Consider the following 21,493-nt stretch of genomic DNA (forward strand, 5'->3'; position numbering starts at 1 on the left):
TGTCCCCTACTTTTATATGTCCCAAAAGCAAACTTCTGAATTACCTGAAATTTAACTGATCATTGGCCATCACCATTTGAATGTCCTGTGGGCATCTGAAAGTGAACAGATTCAAACTTGAACTTGTAAATATTCTTTTAAAATCTTTTTTTCCTTTTAGCTGGTGGTGCTACCATCCTCCAGGTCATCTTTCATCACTCCCCACTGTTCTTCCAATAGCCATTTAAAATTCTATAAAATCCATTTTCTTAATAAACTTTGGATTTATATCCTTTCTCCACTACCACTCTCTTAGCTCAGGCCACCATAATGTCTGTTTTGATTATTTCAAAACCCTCATAAGCAGTCTACCCATTTCCACACAATACAGAGATGAAGAGCTCAGGTTCTTGTTTCGTATCACCAAGTTTGAATCTCACCTCTGTTACTTGCTAACTAAGGCTATGGTCCCCAACTCCTGGGCTGCGGACAAGTACTGGTCATGGCCTATTGGGATCTGGCATGCACAGTAAGAGGTGAGGGAAGCATCATCTGTATTTACAGCTGCTCCCCTTTCCAAGTATCAGCTGTCAGTGTGAATCCTACTATAAACTGCACATAAAAGAGATCTAGTTTGCATTCTCCTTATGAGAATGTAATCTGAGTTGAAGATGTAATGTGCTTGAATCATCTCAAAACCACCCCCTCCACCCGTCCATAGAAAAATTGTCTTCCATCAAACCTGCCCCTGGCGCCAAAAAGGTTGGGGACGACTGATCTAAGGGATATCAGACAAACTATTTAACCTCTCTCCTTAGTCATATCATCTATAAGACAGGTATATTAGTAAGACTTAATTTATAGGGTGGTTTTAGTATATTAGCTTATGTATGTAGCATGCTTAGAATATTGAAAGCTTTTGATAAATGTAATTATTGAAAGGGAGTTTAACATAATGGTAAGGACATGGATAGCCAGCATGCTGGATTCTGATTCTTATTCTGTCATTCATGATCTGAGTGAACCTGAGCAAGTTATTTTACTAGTCTATGTCTCCATTTCTTCATTTGTAGTCTACAGATAATAACAGTACTCAACACATAAAATTGCAGTGAGGATTACCTGAGTTGGTATATAAAAAGCAAGCTTAAAAAGGCCATCGCACACTACAAATTAGCCAAATGTTTTAATTTTTACTATCGTTAACCACTCTACTGTGTTTAGATACTTGCACTACCTTGCAAAAGTGCTGCTTCTTAATCTCAGATCTGAATCATGCTATTCTCCTACTTAAAACTCTTTGATCATCCACTGATGAACCTTTACCAGGGTATACCAGAACCTTTGTTATCTGGCCCAATTCACAAACCTCTGAACCCTTTCATGAATAAGTCCCACCCATGTTTTCAAAATATAGTTTTTAGTATCAGGTTTTCCATGAAACTTTCTTTTTTTCTTTTTTTGAGACAGAGTCTCAAGCTGTTGCCCTAGGTAGACTGCTGTGACGTCATAGCTCACAACAACCTCCAATTGGGGCTGAAGCGATCCTCTTGCCTCAGTTTTTCTATTTTTAGTAGAGACAGGGTTTCACTTTTGCTCAGGCTGGTCTTGAACTCGTAAGCTCAAGCTATCCACCCTCCTCAACCTCCAGAATGCTATGATTACAGGCCACCACACCCAGCCCCCATGAAACTTTCTTCATCATCATTGACATCACATGAGACACACACATACAGGCACATTGACACACTTAGGCATGCAGATAGATCCTGTTGTTGAGTGCCTGTAGTTCTCCATGCACACCTCAATATCTAATATCCAGGAGATTAAAACTAACCAGGCATTTCTATTTCTCTCCAATAGACATGAGCTGTGGAGCTCCAAGCCAATGTGTATCTGGAGCATTGTAGCCACTTAAGTATTTAATAAGTGGGGGCTCTAATCTACCTTTTTTTTTTTTCCTTTGAGAGGGTATGTATGAAGTTTGAGAGAGAGTATTTTGTTCCTACAATTGACTTTTGTATCATTGTCTTGATATAGTGGTGGCCCCAACTAGAGGAATCCTAGTAAAGATCAAACAAGGACATGGGCTCTAGACAATGAAGACCCTCAACCCACATGAATGAAATCATAACAATCTCTTCAGGCCTATATATACTACAGCTTCAGACAGGTACATAACTGGCTAGAATCTATTATTTTAATTTCTCATTCCCACAAAATGCCACATAATTTTTATGAAACTAAAAGTTTTTGAGTACTTCAGACACAAGACTCAGACCAACTACAATGTGGTAGGTTCTCTATCTCATCTTTCAACAACTTTCTGAGTAGTCAGCTGCCTTAAAGTGGCACTCCATTAGCTTGGCAATGTATCAATTTGCAATGGGGGAGAGGGTTAATGTCTGAGTCACTTCAAAAAGTACCAAGAAAAAGAAGTAAAGGAACCAAAGAGTTCTCTTTCTAAATTTAATCATGGTACTTCTAAGTTCCTGGTTCTTAAGACTATTTAGGAATGAGGAGGCTATTTTTTTTTTCCTCTTCCAATACCACCTACTCTTTTGATATATTCTGAAAAAAATAATAACTTTTGAGAAATGACATGCATTGCTGATAGGAGAGGAAGAGACTGCCTTGAGGTCTCCAAGAACAACATCAACAAAAGAGCAGTGTTTGTGTTATAATCTCATAATGAACCCACTCATTTCATAAAGATTCTACATATCTGAGATGAACTGGAATAGAGAAATGAAAAGAAAAGTATACCTATGAAACTGATTAAGAAAATAGAGAGCTCTCTTTACATTTCTAGTACAGAGAAATGAATCATTTTTCAAGAATGCATTTTCATTGCTGGAGTAAGGCCACAGTGATCAGGGCAAGAGTGAAAGAGAGTATTTGCATTTCTCACAGTGTACACATAGTGAGATCTCTGGCATTTCCTTTGGCACAAATTATTTTCCCATAGATGTTGGCTGGAAGTTTCTATGCTACTGCAGAAATGGAAAATAGAAGCAATAAATAAGTGATTGGAATGTTTTATGTAAGAAAATACAACTCATAAAAGTGATGGCAAATAACAGACTAATGTGTTGACCAGACTGAAAAAAAAAAGATGTCAGTGCAAGTTAACAACTAAAAAATGATGTGTTCTGCCAATGCATGACCAATAAAGTCTGTGCAAGGCTACACAGTGTAATTCAACTCACTCTGCACCATAATAAAACCACTCTAGCATAGAGGGAAAGGAGTAAATTATCTTCGTAAAATGCTTTCCAGTCCTACCTTCAAACCTGTGGTATATCCTTGTTAGATGATCTCCCTGTGGAAGACAGTGATTTTATTAGCTCTCATGTGATGTATTAATGAAAGCCCATCTTGCCTGGGTGAGGGTATTCTCAAGATACAAATCTGACAAGCAACTAATATTATGGATGATAGGAAGAACAGTGGAGAAATGGAAAGAGTTTTGAATCATTTTGAAATGGTTGCTATAGAGATGAAGGAGTTGTTCATCAGGTAAATACAACTTAATCGACAATGACATACCACCATGCACCCATAAGAATGGCCAAATTTAAAGGACCAACAGACTGGGCACCTGTAACTCAAGTGTTGGTAAAGCTATGGAGCTATTAGTACTTTCATACATTGTGGGGATATTAAATGATACCATCACTTAGGAAAAAAGTTGAAATAGTTTCTTATAAAATTGAATATATATTTATTCTAGAAAATGATTCCATTCTAAGATAAATAAAAACATACGTTCACAAAATGCTTTGGTAAAGATTGCTTATAGCAAATGTATTTATAATTAACCCAAAGCTGGACAGAATAAGAATCAATAGGACATATGATTTAAGAAACTGGCTCACATGATGGTGGGAGCTGGCAAGGTGAAAATCCATAGTGGACACCAACAGGCTGGACTCCCAGGTAGGAACTGGTGCTGTGGCCATAAGGCAGAATTTCTTCAGGAAATTTCAATTTTTGCTATTTGGACTTTCAACTGATTGGATGAAGCCTGATGACATATTGAGAATAACCTTTTACTTAAAGTCAATTGATTGAGATAATAATAAAAATACATTTACAAAATATTTGCCCAACAACATCTAGATTGATGAGCCTAGCCAAGTTGACACAAACAGTTAATCATATCAGAGGCCTTCCATAGCAGGACATACTGTCTGACTTCATTTACGTGAAGTTCTAGAACGGGCAAAACTAACCTAGGGAAGTACAAAATCAGAACGAAGCCTGCCTCTTTGAGTTGAGGGTGGAGTGATGTGGAAAGAGAATGAGAAAAACTTTCTATGGTGATGGTAATTTTCTATGTATTGATAAGAGTCGGAGTTAGACAAATGTGTGCATGTGTTAATCATCAGTGAATATACTTGAGATTTGTACATTTTATATATGTAAATTTTATATCAAAATAAAAAATCTGTAAGCAAATATTCAACTCTGTGTAACAATAGGAATGATGATGGGCTTGGTGCCTCTAACTCAAGCGGATAGGGCACCAGCCACATACACTGGAGCTGGCGGGTTCGAATTGAGCCCGGTCCCCACCAACAATGACAATTACAACCAAAACATAGCCGGGCGTTGTGGTGGACACCTGTAGTCCCAGCTACTTGGGAAGCTGAGGCAAGAGAATCGTTTAAGCTCAAGAGGTTGAGGTTGCTGTGAACTGTGACGCCACGGCACTCTACCCAGGGCGACAGCTTGAGACTCTGTCTAAAATATATATATATATTGGGCAGCGTCTGGGGCTCAAAGGCTTAGGGCACCGGCCCCATATACCAGAGTTTGGCAGGTTCAAACTCGGCAGCCAAGAACTGCAAAATAATAATAATAATAATACATATATATGTATATATATATGAATAATGAAATATATAGGAGAAAGTATACTACTGTACTTTTAAATGCTTTGTAAAATCAGATTGATGGATGGATGATTACAGGAGCGGGTGGGTGGTTAGATATGTGGTAAGGTGAGTATGGGTAGAACGTTAATGGCAGAATGTAGGTAAGGAATGCTCAGAGGCTCACTGTAATGCTTTTGGCTTTGCTGCGTGCTGAAAAGTTGTCATAAAAATCAGTCTCTCAGAATAAATTGCATGCTTCTTATCTCCATCAATCAACTGGAAAATAGTATTTTCAGAGTGGGGAAGAGCACCTGATCTGGAGTTAAATGACGTGGTTTGAAATCAGAGGTCTAAAGTTTTACTGGTCATGCAAACTTGATTATGTTATATAATATCTCAAAGACCCAATTTACTCATTTTTTATTTATTTATTTATTTTCTGTAGAGACAGAGTCTCACTTTACCACCTTCAGTAGAGTGCCATGATGTCACAGGACTCACAGCAACCTCTAGCTCTTGGGCTTCCGCCATTCTCCTGCCTCAGCCTCCCGAGCAGCTAGGATTACAGGCGCCCACCACAACAGCCGGCCATTGGTTGCAGTTCAGCCGGGGATGGGTTTGAACCCGCCACCCTTGGTATATGGGGCCAGAGCCCTACTCACTGAGCCACAGACGCCACCCCAGTTTACTCATTTGTAAAATGTGAATAGCAATGGGATTTGTGAACGTGTGTGTACATATGTGTACGAGTATTTAGTTTAGCACATATTGAGTGTTCAGGGTTGCAGTGTGGTTATCATTATATTGCCTGACACACTTTACCCTGTCCATACTCTTCCTGGGGACGAACGTGGCTTTCAGGGTCCTGGTCTCTCCAGCTTGACTAACCTTTAAACGGGTGTCTTCATCACCTCTCTTACCTTAAGAGTATTTGCTTAAGAAACTCATAATTAAATCCTTTCTCTGCCTATTTGAGATGTAAATATGCCAGCCTCTGGCCAGTTTTACAACACAGGAATGGCTTTCTCAAGGACCCAGGAGCCTATCCTTTGAAATGTAATCTTCAGGGAAGATAGTGCTGTATCTTCCAACCTCTCTGAGAGAAAGAATAGGAGCTTAATTTTGCCAAGCATCTGGCTCCATGCAGCAAAACTGAATCTTATGATAAAGATACGACAGGTTTACTTTCTCTTTAAACAAATCCAATTAGGAATTGCAGCTGCCTATCACTTCTCTCTAAAGTCCTTCAGTCCTCTGCTAGCTCATTCCCAGCCTTTGTTTTGGTGGAGTTCAGCTCAGACTGACTTCTGGTCTCTTCTGCCTATTGCAGAATAAATAAAGTCATCTTTGTTCAACTTTGTTCAGTACAATTTTTGCTTTGTCACTGGGTATTTGTTGCTTATTCTTTTAAGAATCAGCTTACGTACGGGTCACCTTTTAAAGAAAAAGCTTTAGAATCCACCACACTATTTTCCATCACAAAGATTTGATTGTCTTTCTTCCGAACTCCCATACCGTTTGGAGTTTGCTTCAGATAATATGTGTTTGTTTTTCTGTGTCATCTCCCATACTGGGAATTCCTTGATAGGTAAGTATGTCTTGTATCTCTGTATCTCAGCTTCTACTAGAACAACCTATGTCTATAATAAACGTCAGTTTAGCTGAGAGAATGAATAATCAAATGAACAAAAATATCAGGTCCAGTTTCTCCCCTAATATCATTCTGAGCAACTGCTCATTTAATTTCTAATGGATCTGAGGCAACCATGAAGAATGTATCAACTGACAAATGTGAAACACCCACAAATCTGTACTGAGCAGGTGGAAATAGTGTAGCCTTCCTTTTGGGAATGCATCTCATTTTATACAGCATTTTTTAATCTCAAATGTCTCCCTACCCACTAAGCTATATTTTTAGTTTGACAAACATATACATGTAGATACATATATATATATGTATATTTTTTTTTTTTTAAGACAGTCTCACTATGTCATCCTCAGTAGAGTGCTATCCATCACAGCTCACAGCAACCTCTAATTCTCTTGGGCTTAAGTGATTCTCTTGCTTCAGCCTCCCAAGTAGCTGGGACCACAGGCGCAGCTACAACACCCGGCTATTTTTTGGTTGTAGTTGTCATTGTTGTTTGGCAGGCCCTGGGTATGTGTATGTGGCTGGTGCCCTAGCCCCTGAGCTACAGGTGCTGAACCTATGTAGATATATATGTTAAACAAGTATTTTGTTTTCTTTTACATAAAGAATAACATTATTAGCTCACTTTCTTAAGGTAGTCAGTTTGGTGAACTGAATGTTATTGTGAGCATCACAGTGGTTTTTTTTTTTTTTTTTCACAAAAAGGAAGAAAATAACCTTGTTTTTTTATGCCTCAAAGTTTGTGCATATCAGAAAAAAAATAAACTTCAAGGTTAACAGAACACATTAGTTTCACCACATACAGGAAGAACACAGCAGTATCATTTATTGGGTGCTAATTAGGGGGGAAAGCATTGAGTAAGCCCTTTACAAGCCCTGTTTTATTTCTGTACAAATTTTGTGATTCAAAATTATTTTTACTGATCAAGCTCATTTTGAAATATGTTTTTGCTCACTGTGTCTCGGTCGCATGAACTTTTCTCTGTTCCTTAAATTTCCCAACTCTGTTTGTATTAGTCGTTTTTCTTCCATTGAACTTCTTTCTGTACAAATCTTCATTTGGTCGACTCCTTCTCAACTTTCAGGTCTCAGCTTCAATCTCACTTCTTAGAGAGCTGCTGAACCCCTCCCCAAATCATTAGTTAGCCCTTCCCCTTGATGTATCATCATCATAGCAGTGGTTCTCAAACTGTGCTCTGCAGTCGGATGGGGGTCTCTGAGACTCTTTTAGGGGGCACTTGAGGGCAACAATCTCCTCATAATACTACTAAGATTTTACTGGTCTTTTTTATTGTATTGACATCTGTGCTAATGTGCAAATGTGATACTTACATAAGTAAATAAGACCCTCGGTACAGTGACATGAATCAAAGCATTGGCATTAAACTGTATTAGCAGTCCCCGGATGCAAACCAAATAATAATAATCATAATCATAAAAAACAAGAAATGTCACTTCAGAATGCCTTTGACAAAAAAGTAAAACATATTAATTTTATGAAGCCTCTACCCTGGAGTACGTATCTTTTCGACATTCTATGTGGTGAAATGAGACACACACGCAAAGTACTTAACGCTGCACACCAACGTATGATGATCTCAAAGAAAAGCACTTGTGCAATTGAGTTGAAAATTGAATTAGCCCTTTTTATTCAAAAGAACAACTGAAAAAATTGAATATTTGGCAGGCATTTTTCTCCAAAATAAATAAAGAGGCTCTGTTGCACCAAGAAACACAACTGACAGTATTTGTTGCCAGTGACAACATTTGAGTTTTCCAACAAAAATAAGAATTTTGAAAAATTTATGTATGTTACCGTAAGTTTAAAAGTGTCTCAAGACTTAAGATTTTTCTGATGAGAACAGTGGTCATATTAACAAATGTGATAAATAATATTATATAATGAACTATGTCAATATTTAGAAGATGTGCATAACCCAGTAAACTAATATTCACCAAATGGCCAATGCATGATGTTACAAAATCGTGAGTGGATAAAAGATCCATTTCAAGTACAAGACAGACTAATGGCTTTTAATGTAATAGAGTGTAGATATGAGTTTAGATTCTACATTGCAATTAACATTAAGGAAACAATCACATGTCAAGTATCAAAGAATAGCTACAATTACCTGAAACTGTTATCTTCAGCAGTCTTCCCATTTCCAACTACTCTGTGTGAGGCTGGATATTCTTTGTGTTTCACCCACAACAATGTCGCAACAGATTGAGTAGAGACAGACATCAGAAGCTAGCTATCTTGCATTAAGCATATATTATTTGCAAAAAATGTGAAACAATGACACTCAGTAATTTGTTTTAATTTGAAAAATGTTGTTAACAAGAATGTTTCATATTAACATTTAAAGGGAGAGTTTTTGTTATTTTTAGATAAGTTAATAATTTTTTGAAATATTTGTTTAGATAAGTTAATAATTTTTTGAAATATTTGTTTAGTTACAATATGATAAATGTCAGTGGATATAACTTAATAAAAAAAACTTCTTTGTGCTCTTCTACAATTGAATATTTTAAGAGTTTAAAAGCAAAGATATTTGAGAGCCAATGCTTTATGCCACTGTCTTCAGCTTACATTCTATTCTATATTTTAATTATTGTTTATTGTATATATCCATAGATTGTTAGTCATTAGATGAGAATCTGTATCTGTCTTATTTGTTGGTATCCTCTGTGCCTTAAAGAGTGGCGCATTCGAAGAGCTCAATAAATACTAGGTTATATGGATGAAGCTCCATTTTAAGGATGAAGAAATTGAGGCTTAAAGCGGGTAAGTTATGTGCCCAAGGTCATATCACTAGGAAGTGGCTGAAGAGGAATTCAAATTCAGTTCTTTAGAAAAGAACTCAATTCCAAAGCTCATTCTTTTAATTAGATTACCTCATTACATTGTTTCTGCAATGAATAACTTGAAAGTGGTCTTCTCACAGCAATACTGATCATTAATATTAAGACTTCTGGTTTTTATGAACTTTTATAGCATCTTACCTTACTCATGATCTTATTTTAGAATTACAGAGCACCTTCGGGGATGCTTAGTTCAACTTCTCATAGACCCATCCAGAATCACAGAGTAACTGTCCACACAGCTGAGCAACTGAGCTCTGGAGTTTCCATCCATTCCCACTAGGCCAATATGTGGAACCAAAGCTGTGGAAATCACATGTAGTGGTTTTCATTTCTTCTGCCTCATTCCAGCTTTCTTTTCTAAAATCCCAGATGATGAGGGAAGGCATGAAAGAAATAGAGCCTGGCATTTTTGAGAGCTTTGACTTTCTGAGCCCAGCAAATCTATTGTTCCATCTCCAACAACCAAGCCATATATCCTTTAGAGGCATGTTTTGATCAATGACAGCCAATACACAACCCAACCCCTGCCCAGGAGAGGCAGCATCATCTAAAATGAAGGCATATTTTCTACTTTCCTGCACTTGGCAGAGATACAAGGCACAACAAGGCTTGACCCTTGCCAAGTCTCTCTTATAATTTAATTACTTTTTCTTGATATTTGACACTTAAACCAACAAGAAAAAAATGCTTTATTATTAAATCACTTTGAATGTTGCAAGGCAGTAACCGAAGCAAGCTAGCATTGAAGAAAATGTTCACATGTGTGTTCACATGTAACAGAGCTGAGAAGCTGGGGAACAGAACCAAAAGAGGCAGGACGATACTCCTACAATTTGCCCTATCAGTGCTCAGGGCAGTACCCATATCATACCAATTCTAATGCCCAGGGAAATACCTGTGATCATTGTTGGCTTTAAGCACTAAGTGGCTTCTTAGTGTGGTAAGCTCACTAGCTTTCAGAACATAGCAGATGATCAATAATCACTGAATGAATAATTTTCTACAAAGTCAGTACATATTTCAAGCATTCACAAGTATATTTCCTTTAATGCGGAAACATAATCTTGTACTGAAGAACAAACAAATCCTACTCTCTGTAGCAGAGGTTGAATTCATAAATCATGGAGGTTTATGTACTTCTGTTTGTAAAGACGATAACACTTTATCTTTTGAGAGCTCTTATATCCAGATCATCGCTGTCAGATGAAAATACTGACTTGGGCTGCAGCCCAACTACAAAATACAAAATGGTAAAATCTAGAGAAAATTCAAAAATGTTATCATTTGGCAGGAGGCGTGAGAAGGGCATTCACGAAGCCAGATAAATAAATATGTTAACATAAATTAATTGATTGAATAATAGAAGCTTTCCAAGTATCTTATGGTCTGAATGTTTGTGTTTCCTCAAAATTCATGTGTTGAAACTTAATCACCAATGTGATAGTGGTAGGAGGTGGGGCCCCTGGGAAATGATCTCTCACAAAGGCAGACCCCTCATGAGAGGGGTATATGCCCTTATGAGAGGTTCTAAAGAGCTGCCTCACATCTTCCATCATGTGAGGAAGCAGCAAGAAGGCGCCATCCATGAACCAGGAAATTGACCTTCACCTGGCTGGCGCAGAATCTGCTGGCACCTTGATCTTGGACTTACTAGCCTGCAGGTCTGTGAGAACAGATGTTTGTTTATAAGCCACCCAGTTTAGGGTCTTTTGTTATAGCAACCTGAATGGCCTGAGCACTATTTTAATTTTTGCATTTGTGAGTATTATTCCCTGCCCTTTCATGTTACTATTTTATGTCTGGGTTTCAATCTATGTAAGATCCAGACATTAGCACAAACTAAGTGCTTAATAATTAAGTTAATGCAATACACTAGTTCTGACTTTACGACCTAAGGATCCCAAGAAGTAGTTTTGTGCTGGAGCAGCGTCCATTACAAGGGTCAATTGTCAACCATTTAAAAGAATTTTATGAGCCAGTCATTAAGCATAACCATTATTACAAAGTAAATTATAGAAACTTATAATTAAAAAATCATATTAACATAAGGGTAACACTCAAAACCCATCATTTGCTAATTATTTACTACATTTTGTTATTATCTGTGTTCTTGAGGTTATTTATAGTTACTGTGTTTGTATAGGAAAAATGCAAAATTATAGAGTGGTTCTGCCCATCTCTTCCCAACTTTGAATAATTAGCCATGTTGGGAATACGGATACCAGAGAAATTAGTGGATGATACAAACTGGGTTTTTAAAATCTATTTTATTTATATTTATTTATTTACTTATTATTGAGGATTCATTGAGGGTACAGAGAACCAGGTTATACTGATTGCATTTGTTAGGGAAAGTCCCTCTTATAATTGTGTCCTACCAACTGGGCTTTTTAGCCTCACTTACAAGCGTGTTATTAAAACACTTTCATGAAGTGAAGCAGCACATCACTTCTTGAGTGTGCTGAAGAGGCTTTCCTGTGGTCTACTGGGTCCTCCCTTTTTGTGTGTGAGAGGTCAGATTTCTTCATAAATATTAATCGAAAAACACATTAAAATAGATTGAATGCAGAAACAGAGATAAAACTCCAACTATAAGGCACACATTAAAGCAATGCTCAAAAATGTGAAATTGTCTCCCCATTAATTTTTTTTTCATAAAGTAGGGTTAACATCCAATGTTCATTGCTATTTTTAAATGGATTAGTATTTATTTTTATTCCCAATTTTATATTCTGGTACCATACGCATTACTCGCGTGGCAGAAGAGTTGAGAAGGGGCATTGAAGAAGCCAGATAATGAAGTTAACATTGACGATATAATTCACAAAAATAAAAGTTCTTTGGGTCTTCTAACATTGAAAGTGTGAAGTGTCTGACATCAGAAGTTGAGAGCCATAGATTTTCTAGCACGGTCAGTCCCATACAGCTTTCTTGACTGAGCGCAGCCAAACTAGAATAACAGGTCTGTATTCCTGTCTTAGTGACCTTGGGAAATTAATTCTTGACCTCTTTTAATCTTATTTCACTATCTATAAAAAGACACAGAAAAGATCTCAATGAATGTTTCTTTTTTAGTTTAAGATTCTGTAACTATGATTATTATGAGCTTTGTTTCTAGTTTGAAGACAGTAAAAATGTTCTTGCTTTGTCACGCTTTTCCTATCTCCAACCCACACCATTCCTGTCTCTAAGAATCATTTTTGCTTCAGCCCTCGCCCCACCCCCGCACAAGATTTAACATTCAATTGTATCACTATAATTACTGAAATCGCTACTTCCAGTTGTCAAAAAAATCAGATCTTTTTTGATTAAACTAGATGCCATGTAGCAGATACAAAAAAACAGTGCAGACCAACAACATGCCATGGTTTCGTGTCACCCCCATCCATCAGGTGGAAAATAAAACGCCCGAAGCAGGCGCTGCGACCGAATTAATAAAGCAATCCCAGGCCCTGCTCTGCGTCTCCCCACAGCAAGAGTAAAATGAGAAAACGTGCTGCTTGAAATGTTTTTATTTTTTATTTTTTTCTGTAAAAACACACGAATTAGTATCTGCTTGGCGTCCTTACAAACGTTTGAATTATTACTCTTAATTCCAGACAATTGCGCGTCTGCTTTGCCTCCGCAACCACTGCGGCAAAATGCAAATGATGTCTGAAATCAAAAGCCTTCGCCAAGTCGCCAAGACCGTGGCCTTCACTTTTAAATCACATCTGCGCCTCCTTCCCCCCGCGCACCCGCAGTCGAAGCAAGATGGAAATCACACCCCAGTCTGCTGGGAATTCAACTTCCACCTCCCGCCCGACATCTAACAAACCGGCACCTAAACCCACCCCGCCCGGCGCCGAGCTGCGCGCGGGCGGCGGGAAGGCCCAGCGAGCGCCCCGGGGAGCAGCGCCGCGGGCCGCCCGCCTCACCCTGCGGGGCGCGGCCTGACCTGCGCCCAGCGGCGCCCACCGGGCAGGCGCGGAGGACCCAGAGACGCGGAAAATGGCCGCCAGCCGCGCGGCTGCGGGGGGAGGCTGCTCAGCGCCAAGGGCACGACCCCTCCCGGAGGAGCCCCAGCGCCACGGGCACGCGCGTTCAAGGGACCTCCGCCTTCCGGCAGCAGCCGAGACGCCCAAATTTGGGGGAACACCTAAGACCAACACAAGGCGACCTCCACGGCTTCATTTAGCTGGGCAGAACGTCCCCTCCGCTCCGCCCTCCCCGCCGCTGCGGGGCACGTGCGCCCAGGCGTCGCCAAGGCAACCTCCTGGCTCCGGCTCTAGTGTTATTGAACAGCTGAGACTCCGAGCGTCCCTGAACGTGTTACCGCACAAGTTAATGCGGTCCTCTGAGGGCTTGGCTTCCTAACTATTGTTCTTCGCGCAACTGACTGCTTCCTGAAGCTGAAAAGGAAAAAGAAAGAGAAAAAAGCCTACCCTGTGTTTCAAACATTCTCCTCCCTCCTCCTGGGCCAAAATGTCAGTGAATCTGATCATTCTTCTCCAAGCAAGTGGAACAGAATAAACGTGAAAGAAGCGAGGATTCAACTCCAATCCTGACATTAACGTTGAAACCATTTTGATGTTTGGAGGCTTTAGTTTGACTAGAAATAAATCATTAATAGTTATGACCATGTCATTCATATATGGCTGGTGAGTGAGTAGATTGGTAGAGCCCTACTGGAGGCAAGTTTTCAAGAAATAATTAGAGGTTTGGACAAAAGCTGCAAAGATTCTCACAGCAGCAATGTTTATAATATATTCTTAATCTAATTAAATGTACAAAAACCATGGAGATGGTTAAAGAAATCAATACTGTGAGATAACATGTATCTTTTAAAAGTGAAATGAGGGAATATACAATTCCTTGGAAGATTTTTTGAAATGATTTATGGCTAAATGAAAAATATTAACTATTCTGAATCTGTTTTTATTTTGTTTAAAAGCATACAACAAGGAACAGTGTTAATAACAAAGCTTATATTTGGGTGGTGGAAATAAAAACGACCCTTCTTTCCTTACTCCTTCCTTGACTTTGATGAGCATTATTTTAGGCCAAGCGTGGTGGCTCATGCCTGTAATCCTAGCACTCTGGGAGGCGGAAGCAGGTGGATTGCCTGAGCTCAGGAGTTGGAGACCAGCCTGAGCAAGAGGGAGACCCAGTCTCTAAAAACAGCTAGCCTTGGGGCAGCCTAGTCCTGTGGCTCAAAGGAGTAGGGCTCTGGCCCCACATGCAGAGGTGGCAGGTTCAAACCCAGCCCCGGCCAAAAACAGTGGAAAAAAAAATCAAACAGCCAGCATTGTGGCAAACACAGGTAGTCCCAGCTACTGGGGAAGCAGAGGCAAGAGAATCTCTTGAGCCCAAGAGTCTGAAGTTGCTGTGAGCTATGACACCAGGACACTCTACCAGGGGCAACAAAGTGAGATATTGTCTCAAAGAAAAAAGAATTATTTTATATAACAAAAAATCCAAAAAGTCAAAAACAATATTGTGCCAACAAGCCAGATGTATAAGTAAATGAACATTTATGGTGGCAAAGTAACTTTAATCTGCTTATTCATAGATTATAACTAACACAGAGATTATAATTAAATATATTTTCCTCAGAGGAAAGTGTGAAGATTAAAACAGAAAGAGCTCTAGATCACTTGGCTCATTTTTATATACGTATGGTTCCCGCTCCCTCAGATATGCAAGTGTTTTCACTGGTTTAGACAAGCAATATATTTATTCATATTCTGCCAAAGAAAAGTTTCCATCAAAAACATAATGATATTAAGGAATACACAAAAACATGTTAGTGTCATAAACCTTCATTAAGGATGAAGACTTTCATTTTGTTCTCTTGCTATAGAATTTCAAATTGAAGATCAGTTGTTGGTTTAAAATGGAAATTCAAGAGTGATGGAGGCCTAGCTCCAGTGCCAGATTCTGTTCAAAGTGAAATCCTTCAAAACCACTTTCTCTGAGATCCTGGAACATCAGGAAGTGGCTTTTCATCTTATTCACACACAACTATTTGATCCTTCAGGGAAACTGCTCTCCCAGCCCAGGCAGCAGTGAATGTGACTGTGGTCAAGTAGCTTATGAGAAGCCCTGCAGCATCACACTCAAGGCCAACCTCATTTCTGAGGAAGGCTGATGGACAAGCCAAGCCTGACCAAGGTTTACCATTAAATTGGGGTCTTTTAAGCCTTGAGAATAGCTCGCTGTGAATTATCCTGAAGAGAAACAAAACATAGGCTTGGGCAAAAATATGGCTGCAAGAATGTTGGTTTTCACACTATTTTAGAACAGTAAAATTTTAGAATCCACATAAATGTTCAAAAGTTAAAAATTTACATTAAACAGCTGGTTGATAAAACTGTGTGCAACCACTAAATGTGAAAATATAGAAGAATAGCAATCATATGGGAAAATGCTCATAGTGCAACATTAAGTGGAAAGAAAGGCATGTTAAAGATAGAAGGTACAGTATGATTCCATTTAATAAAATAGTTCATATTGCATACAATTTAAATTTATTATATATATATTACTGAAAATTTAAACTCCAAAAATGTGGATTGTCAGTTATTATTGTCTTTTTCTTTTGTTTTCTCTAAGTTGGTATTGATGGCTAATAGTGAGGCATTAAGGACAGGAAGTGTATTTTATTATTAGTCAGGAAAAGGTACTATACTAAACTCTGATGACTTTTCAGGTATGCATTTTGTAGGCATCTTGAAACACCTCCGAAGTATATATTTTAACAAGTTTAGGAATTAAAGATTGATGCCTCACTTTAGTCACATAACCCACTTCACATTATCCATTCATCTGGATTAAAGCTCTTGGACTTGATGTTTCTTTCCAACCTAACATTTAGAGCACATACGCATCGCTTATCTGACGACATCTGTTTACAACATTGAAAGGATTAGATCAAGGTGAGATTTGTCCAGGCCCCTAGTAAGCACATTCTATGCATGCTCAGAGTGCATGTGTGCTCTGGATTCAGGTCCAATTTTCCATAAACCGTTCATTTGTACTTGAAGAAACAGTTGCCCACATGACACTGTAATTGAAAATCCAAAAGGGCTAGCCCCTCAGAGTGGATGGCCAAACTTTTTAGCACACCCGAGCAAGCTCTTTATTGTCTGGTCCCTGCTAACTACTGAAGCTTTCTGTCTCAACCCTGCCTTTCCCACCTCCTGTGCTCAGCCTCAGGGAGACTAAAACAGCTAACATAAATTCAATCTTTTTATGTGCTGGACATTTTTATAATTCTTTCAACAGACCTGTGGGGTAAGTATTACTCTAATATTATTATTCTTATTTTATAGATGAAAGAACTGAAGTACAGAGAGCTAAACAACCTCCTCATTTACAATTCCCAGCACTTGCAGTTAATAAACATTAGGATGTGAAACCAGGAAGCCTAATTATTGCTCTGAACAACTGCCATGCGTATAGTACATGGTTTCTCGATTAAAGTATTAGCTTCAGTGTCTTTCAACTTTAACCCTGCCTTTTCTTTCTATGTAGAAAGCCCTTACGCTTACCCAAACTCTGACTTTTCTCTCAAAACTCAGATGTAGTATTTCCTCTCTGAAAAGTCTTCCTCAATCATAGGCGACCTTGAGGATTTATGTGCCTCAGTTATGTACTTTTCACGTTGCCATAGGGCGGTTTATCTCCTGCTTCCACCATTAATGTATGAGCCCTTCAAAGCCAAGTTTCAAATTTCTATTAATTTTTTTGTACCTACTGTGCCTAGCACAGTGTCCTGCACATAAAAATACTTTATTGATGCATGTATGAATGATTATGGAGAGTACCATAGTTCTTCTTGCCCCAAAATATGGTCTTTAATGTACCACCATAACATCCACTCCCTCACCATTAGGGTAGGTGTTATGTAGACAAACACTTGACTGGTAGCAATAAAACAAGGGTGCTAAATACCTGCGTTGCTCCAAAAGAACAATCTTTTACCTTGCTGGGCTCTAGTCAAATATAAACATACCCTTAGGTAGGAGAGAGAGAATGTTAAGAGGACCTACTAAGGTATTTTTAATATTGGGAACCATTTTAGACAATTTGTCAAGGCTCCAAGGGTGGGGGGCAGACAATGGTTGAAGATGATAAAGGGCTTACGGATTGGGGAAGATAGAGAGCATCTTGATGAAGCTCTGAGTTGGCAGCCGTAAAGTTCCACAGCTAATGACCTGGGACAGTTGACAGGCCTCAAACTCCTTAAACTTAAATAGTTGACAGGTCTATTCATGTCAATGTTCAACTTTGCAGTAGAAGATTATTCTTGTGAGTTTCAGTCAGGTTGGTGGTAGGACAGACACCGAGACAGTAGAAGATAGCTGATATTTATGCAATTAAATGGATACACGATGAATATTTAACATAAATACATGTTTATGTTTGCATCATTCTTACCACTTATATCATCTTACTATTGTGCTTGCACTTCTGTTAGTGTCCAAATGTCTTTTGAAATCAACCTGGAAATAAATTATTACATAAGACCAAAGTAAACATACTGTTGGTTCACTTCTGAGGGTCTGATTTAAACTTTGCTTTGGGTTTTTAGATTTATTTGTGACCACATTTCTAAGGGAATCTAGGATATCCTTACAGATACCAAAACAAATGCTTTGAAAGAAAGGATCAAAATCTCAGGAGCCTCATGTCTACTCATTTAAAAGGACTAAAACTATGTCTACCCTGACGTATTTCCTGCACTCTAATTTTAGAAATTGAAGTTTGGCTATTTAAAAGTTCATTTGACTATTTTTGAAAACTTTCTTTCATGTTGTAGCACTATTGCACATTTAAGGGTTCTCCTTGGAAGTTTTACAAAGTTCTCATAGACATCTAGTGACTCCTTGTGGAGTTTTCTCTCTTCACATAACTGAGAAGTTAGAAAATTTTAGAAGAGAGGATGGAGAAAATGCTTAACAAAATTGCCTGGGAAAAGATTTTATGAAGAACACTCCCTTGGCAATTGCAGGAATACCAAAAATAAATAAATGGGGGCATGATCAAGCTAAAAATTCTTCTGCACAGCTAAGGGTACCACAACTAAAGCAAACAGCCAGCCTTTGGTATGGGTAAAGATATTTGCATGCTATGAATCTAACAAAGGGCTGATAATAGAATCTAAAGAGAACTCAAATTAATCAACAAGAAAAGAGAAAACAAACTCATTTATAAGTGGGTAAGAGACTTGAAAAGAAACTTCTCTTTTCTGAAGATGACAGATGAATGGACAACAAACATATGAAAAAATGTTCATGGTTTCTAATAATCAGAGAAATGAAAATAAAAACCACTCTGATATATCACCTAACTCCAGTGAAAGTAGACCACATCACAAAATCCTGATATGCAGATACATGTCGATGTGGAGAGAAGGGAACACTTTTACACTATTGGTGGAATTAAAAACTAATACAACCTCTATGGAAAGAAGTATGGAGAATTCTCAAAGAACTAAAAGATGATCTTCCCTTTGATCCCACAGTCCCATTACTAGGTATCTACCTAGAAGAACAAAACATTTTACGATAAGGACATTTGCACTAGAATGTTTATTGCAGCTCAATTCACAGTTGCCAAGACATGAATCATTAACCCATGAATGGATTAACAAACTGTGGTAGATGTATGCCGTGGAGTATATTCACCCTTAGGAAAAAAATGGAGAATTTACACATTTGGTGTTTACCTGGAAGGAGTTGAAACACATTCTTCTTAGTAAGATATCTTAAAAATGTAAAAAATAAATAGCCGGGTGCTGTGGCGGGCACCTGTAGTCCCAGCTACTCGGGAGGCTGAGGCAAGAGAATCACCTAAGCCCAGGAGTTGGAGGTTGCTGTGAGCTGTGGGAGGCCACGGCACTCTACCGAGGGCCATAAAGTGAGACTCTGTCTCTACAAAAAAAAAAAAATGTAAAAAATATCCAATATACTCAATATTAATATGAAACCCATATATAATCAACTCCATGCCCATATGAAAGACAAAATACAAGTATGGTGTAGCAAGGGGGAGGAGAGAGAAGAGAGGGAAGGAAGGCAGGTGATTGTCAGGGTCTCATCTAATGTGCACAATGTAAGGATGTTCAGCACACCCCTGGGTGAAGGGCTCAACTACAACTTGAACTTAACCTTAGAATTGAAAACAATGTAACCTAAAAATTTGTGCCCTTATATTAATCTGAAATTAAAAAAGAAAACGTTAGAAAATTATAGAATCTCAGAGCTAAGGTGGGTGGGAGTACTTGAAGACGACTTCCACCCAGCTGGTTATCTATTTTGCAACAACCATGAAAGATGATTGGAAATCTCTGGTGGCAAGAAAGCATCTTTTGGATTATTGACTCTTTTTTGCTCTTCTAATTGTGGAATAAACTTCAAACTGAGTTGCAGTTTCTCTGAGTTTTTTTCCACAGAGGTAATCATTTTAAAAAGGGAAAAGGAAAGAATTTCACATTGGCCAAAGTCTGTGATACCCATTGTGATTCTAGGGGAAACTGGATTCTCATGGCAGATTTAGTCTTCCTTGGAAGTGTTCTAAGCACAATGAGGTGTGTCTAAAATCTCATCTCCCATGCCCCCACCCCAAGCCCTCAATATTCCTCTTACTATGAAATTTCAGTATTAACTTTATGAGTTTTTACTTTTGATTAACATTCGATAATCTTTATAAGTCAATATTTGTTATTTGAGTCTCAGTACCTAATCTCGTGCCCCGATAACATCCAAATTGCTTTTTGTGGAACAACTTTCATTCGTGTTGTGTGTAGTCGACATGGGCTAATAAAACTAGTTGCCCATTTCGTAGTCTTGCAGTTTCAATACTGTTCAGTGGTCATCAAAGTCAACTAGCCAGTTTCTCCCAGGACACCAAACCTTATTAACTAAGTAATAAAAAGCACAAGAAGCCCACTTAAGACCATCATTGCAGCTGTGTTTCCAGACCAAACTCTTCCACCTAAGACTCTACCTCTTCACTTTACAAAGCCGCCTTGGATCATATCCGGTTCCATCCCTGGTTCTTCAGGCTTCTCCTCCTTTCTTGGCTTTCCTAAATCTTTGTGATATAGTCATCTTTTTGAAGACGTTAACTAGATTCTAAAAATGAGCATGGTTGTGACTGCATAGCTATGTGACTATACTATAAATTATGGAATTATATATTTGAAAAGGCTAAATTATTTGGTACATGAATTATAATATATCCCAATCAAGTTCTCATGCACGCATGCATGGAAAGTCAGCCAGAGTTGGTTTCGAAAGTTTGAAATATGACAAGGTATCAATGACATTTGATTCCCACCAAAATGTGGGAAATCAACAAGAAAAGAGAGAACAAACCCATTTATAAGTGGGCACGTTTCTTGAAAAGAAAGTAGACCCAAGGAATAATCTTCCTTACAAGATTATTACTTGTAATAATCCTTACAAGTAAGATATCCTAAGGATGTGAAATCCTTATAAGTAACTTTCTCAAGTAACTTGTAAGGATTTCACATCCTCAAGTTTCTTCAACATTGAATTTACCTGGAAAAAGTAATAGCTAGTTTTGATGGGTGTTGAACAAGTCTACAAATATTCCAATGAGGCACCACAAGGGAGGTGATTTTAGACGTTCAGATTGGCATAAGGACATTGAATGGTGGAGATGTTAGAGACAGAGGTATGAAAATATGTTGTGTGAGTCCCAAAGGCAAGGGATGTATTAATATTTTGGTCACTAGTCCTAAATTGTTTGAAGCTAACAGATACACATTACAAAACAATAGGATGAACCATTAAATCATATTGTGAATCCTGGGATAAAAACTTTATTTCAACTTAGGCTATTTAGGGGCTTTCTCAAGGTGATAGAGGCAAAAAGGAGATGAAATTCAAATTTTGGTCCATCTGATTCCAAAGGTCATTCTTTCTCACCTGATCTTATCCAAAAGGCTGAGAGTGATTTGTTCTTTGTCTTTATACCTCCTGTTATTCTTACTCTTCCGGGTTTTAAGATGAAACTTCTCTTTCATAACTAAGGGCAAGAAAAACTAGACAATAAAACATATATGTGTGTACAACATACATTATCTAGGAATATAAGATTTATT

Source organism: Nycticebus coucang, chromosome 14 (assembly GCF_027406575.1).
Source record: "Nycticebus coucang isolate mNycCou1 chromosome 14, mNycCou1.pri, whole genome shotgun sequence".
NCBI lineage: Eukaryota > Metazoa > Chordata > Mammalia > Primates > Lorisidae > Nycticebus > Nycticebus coucang.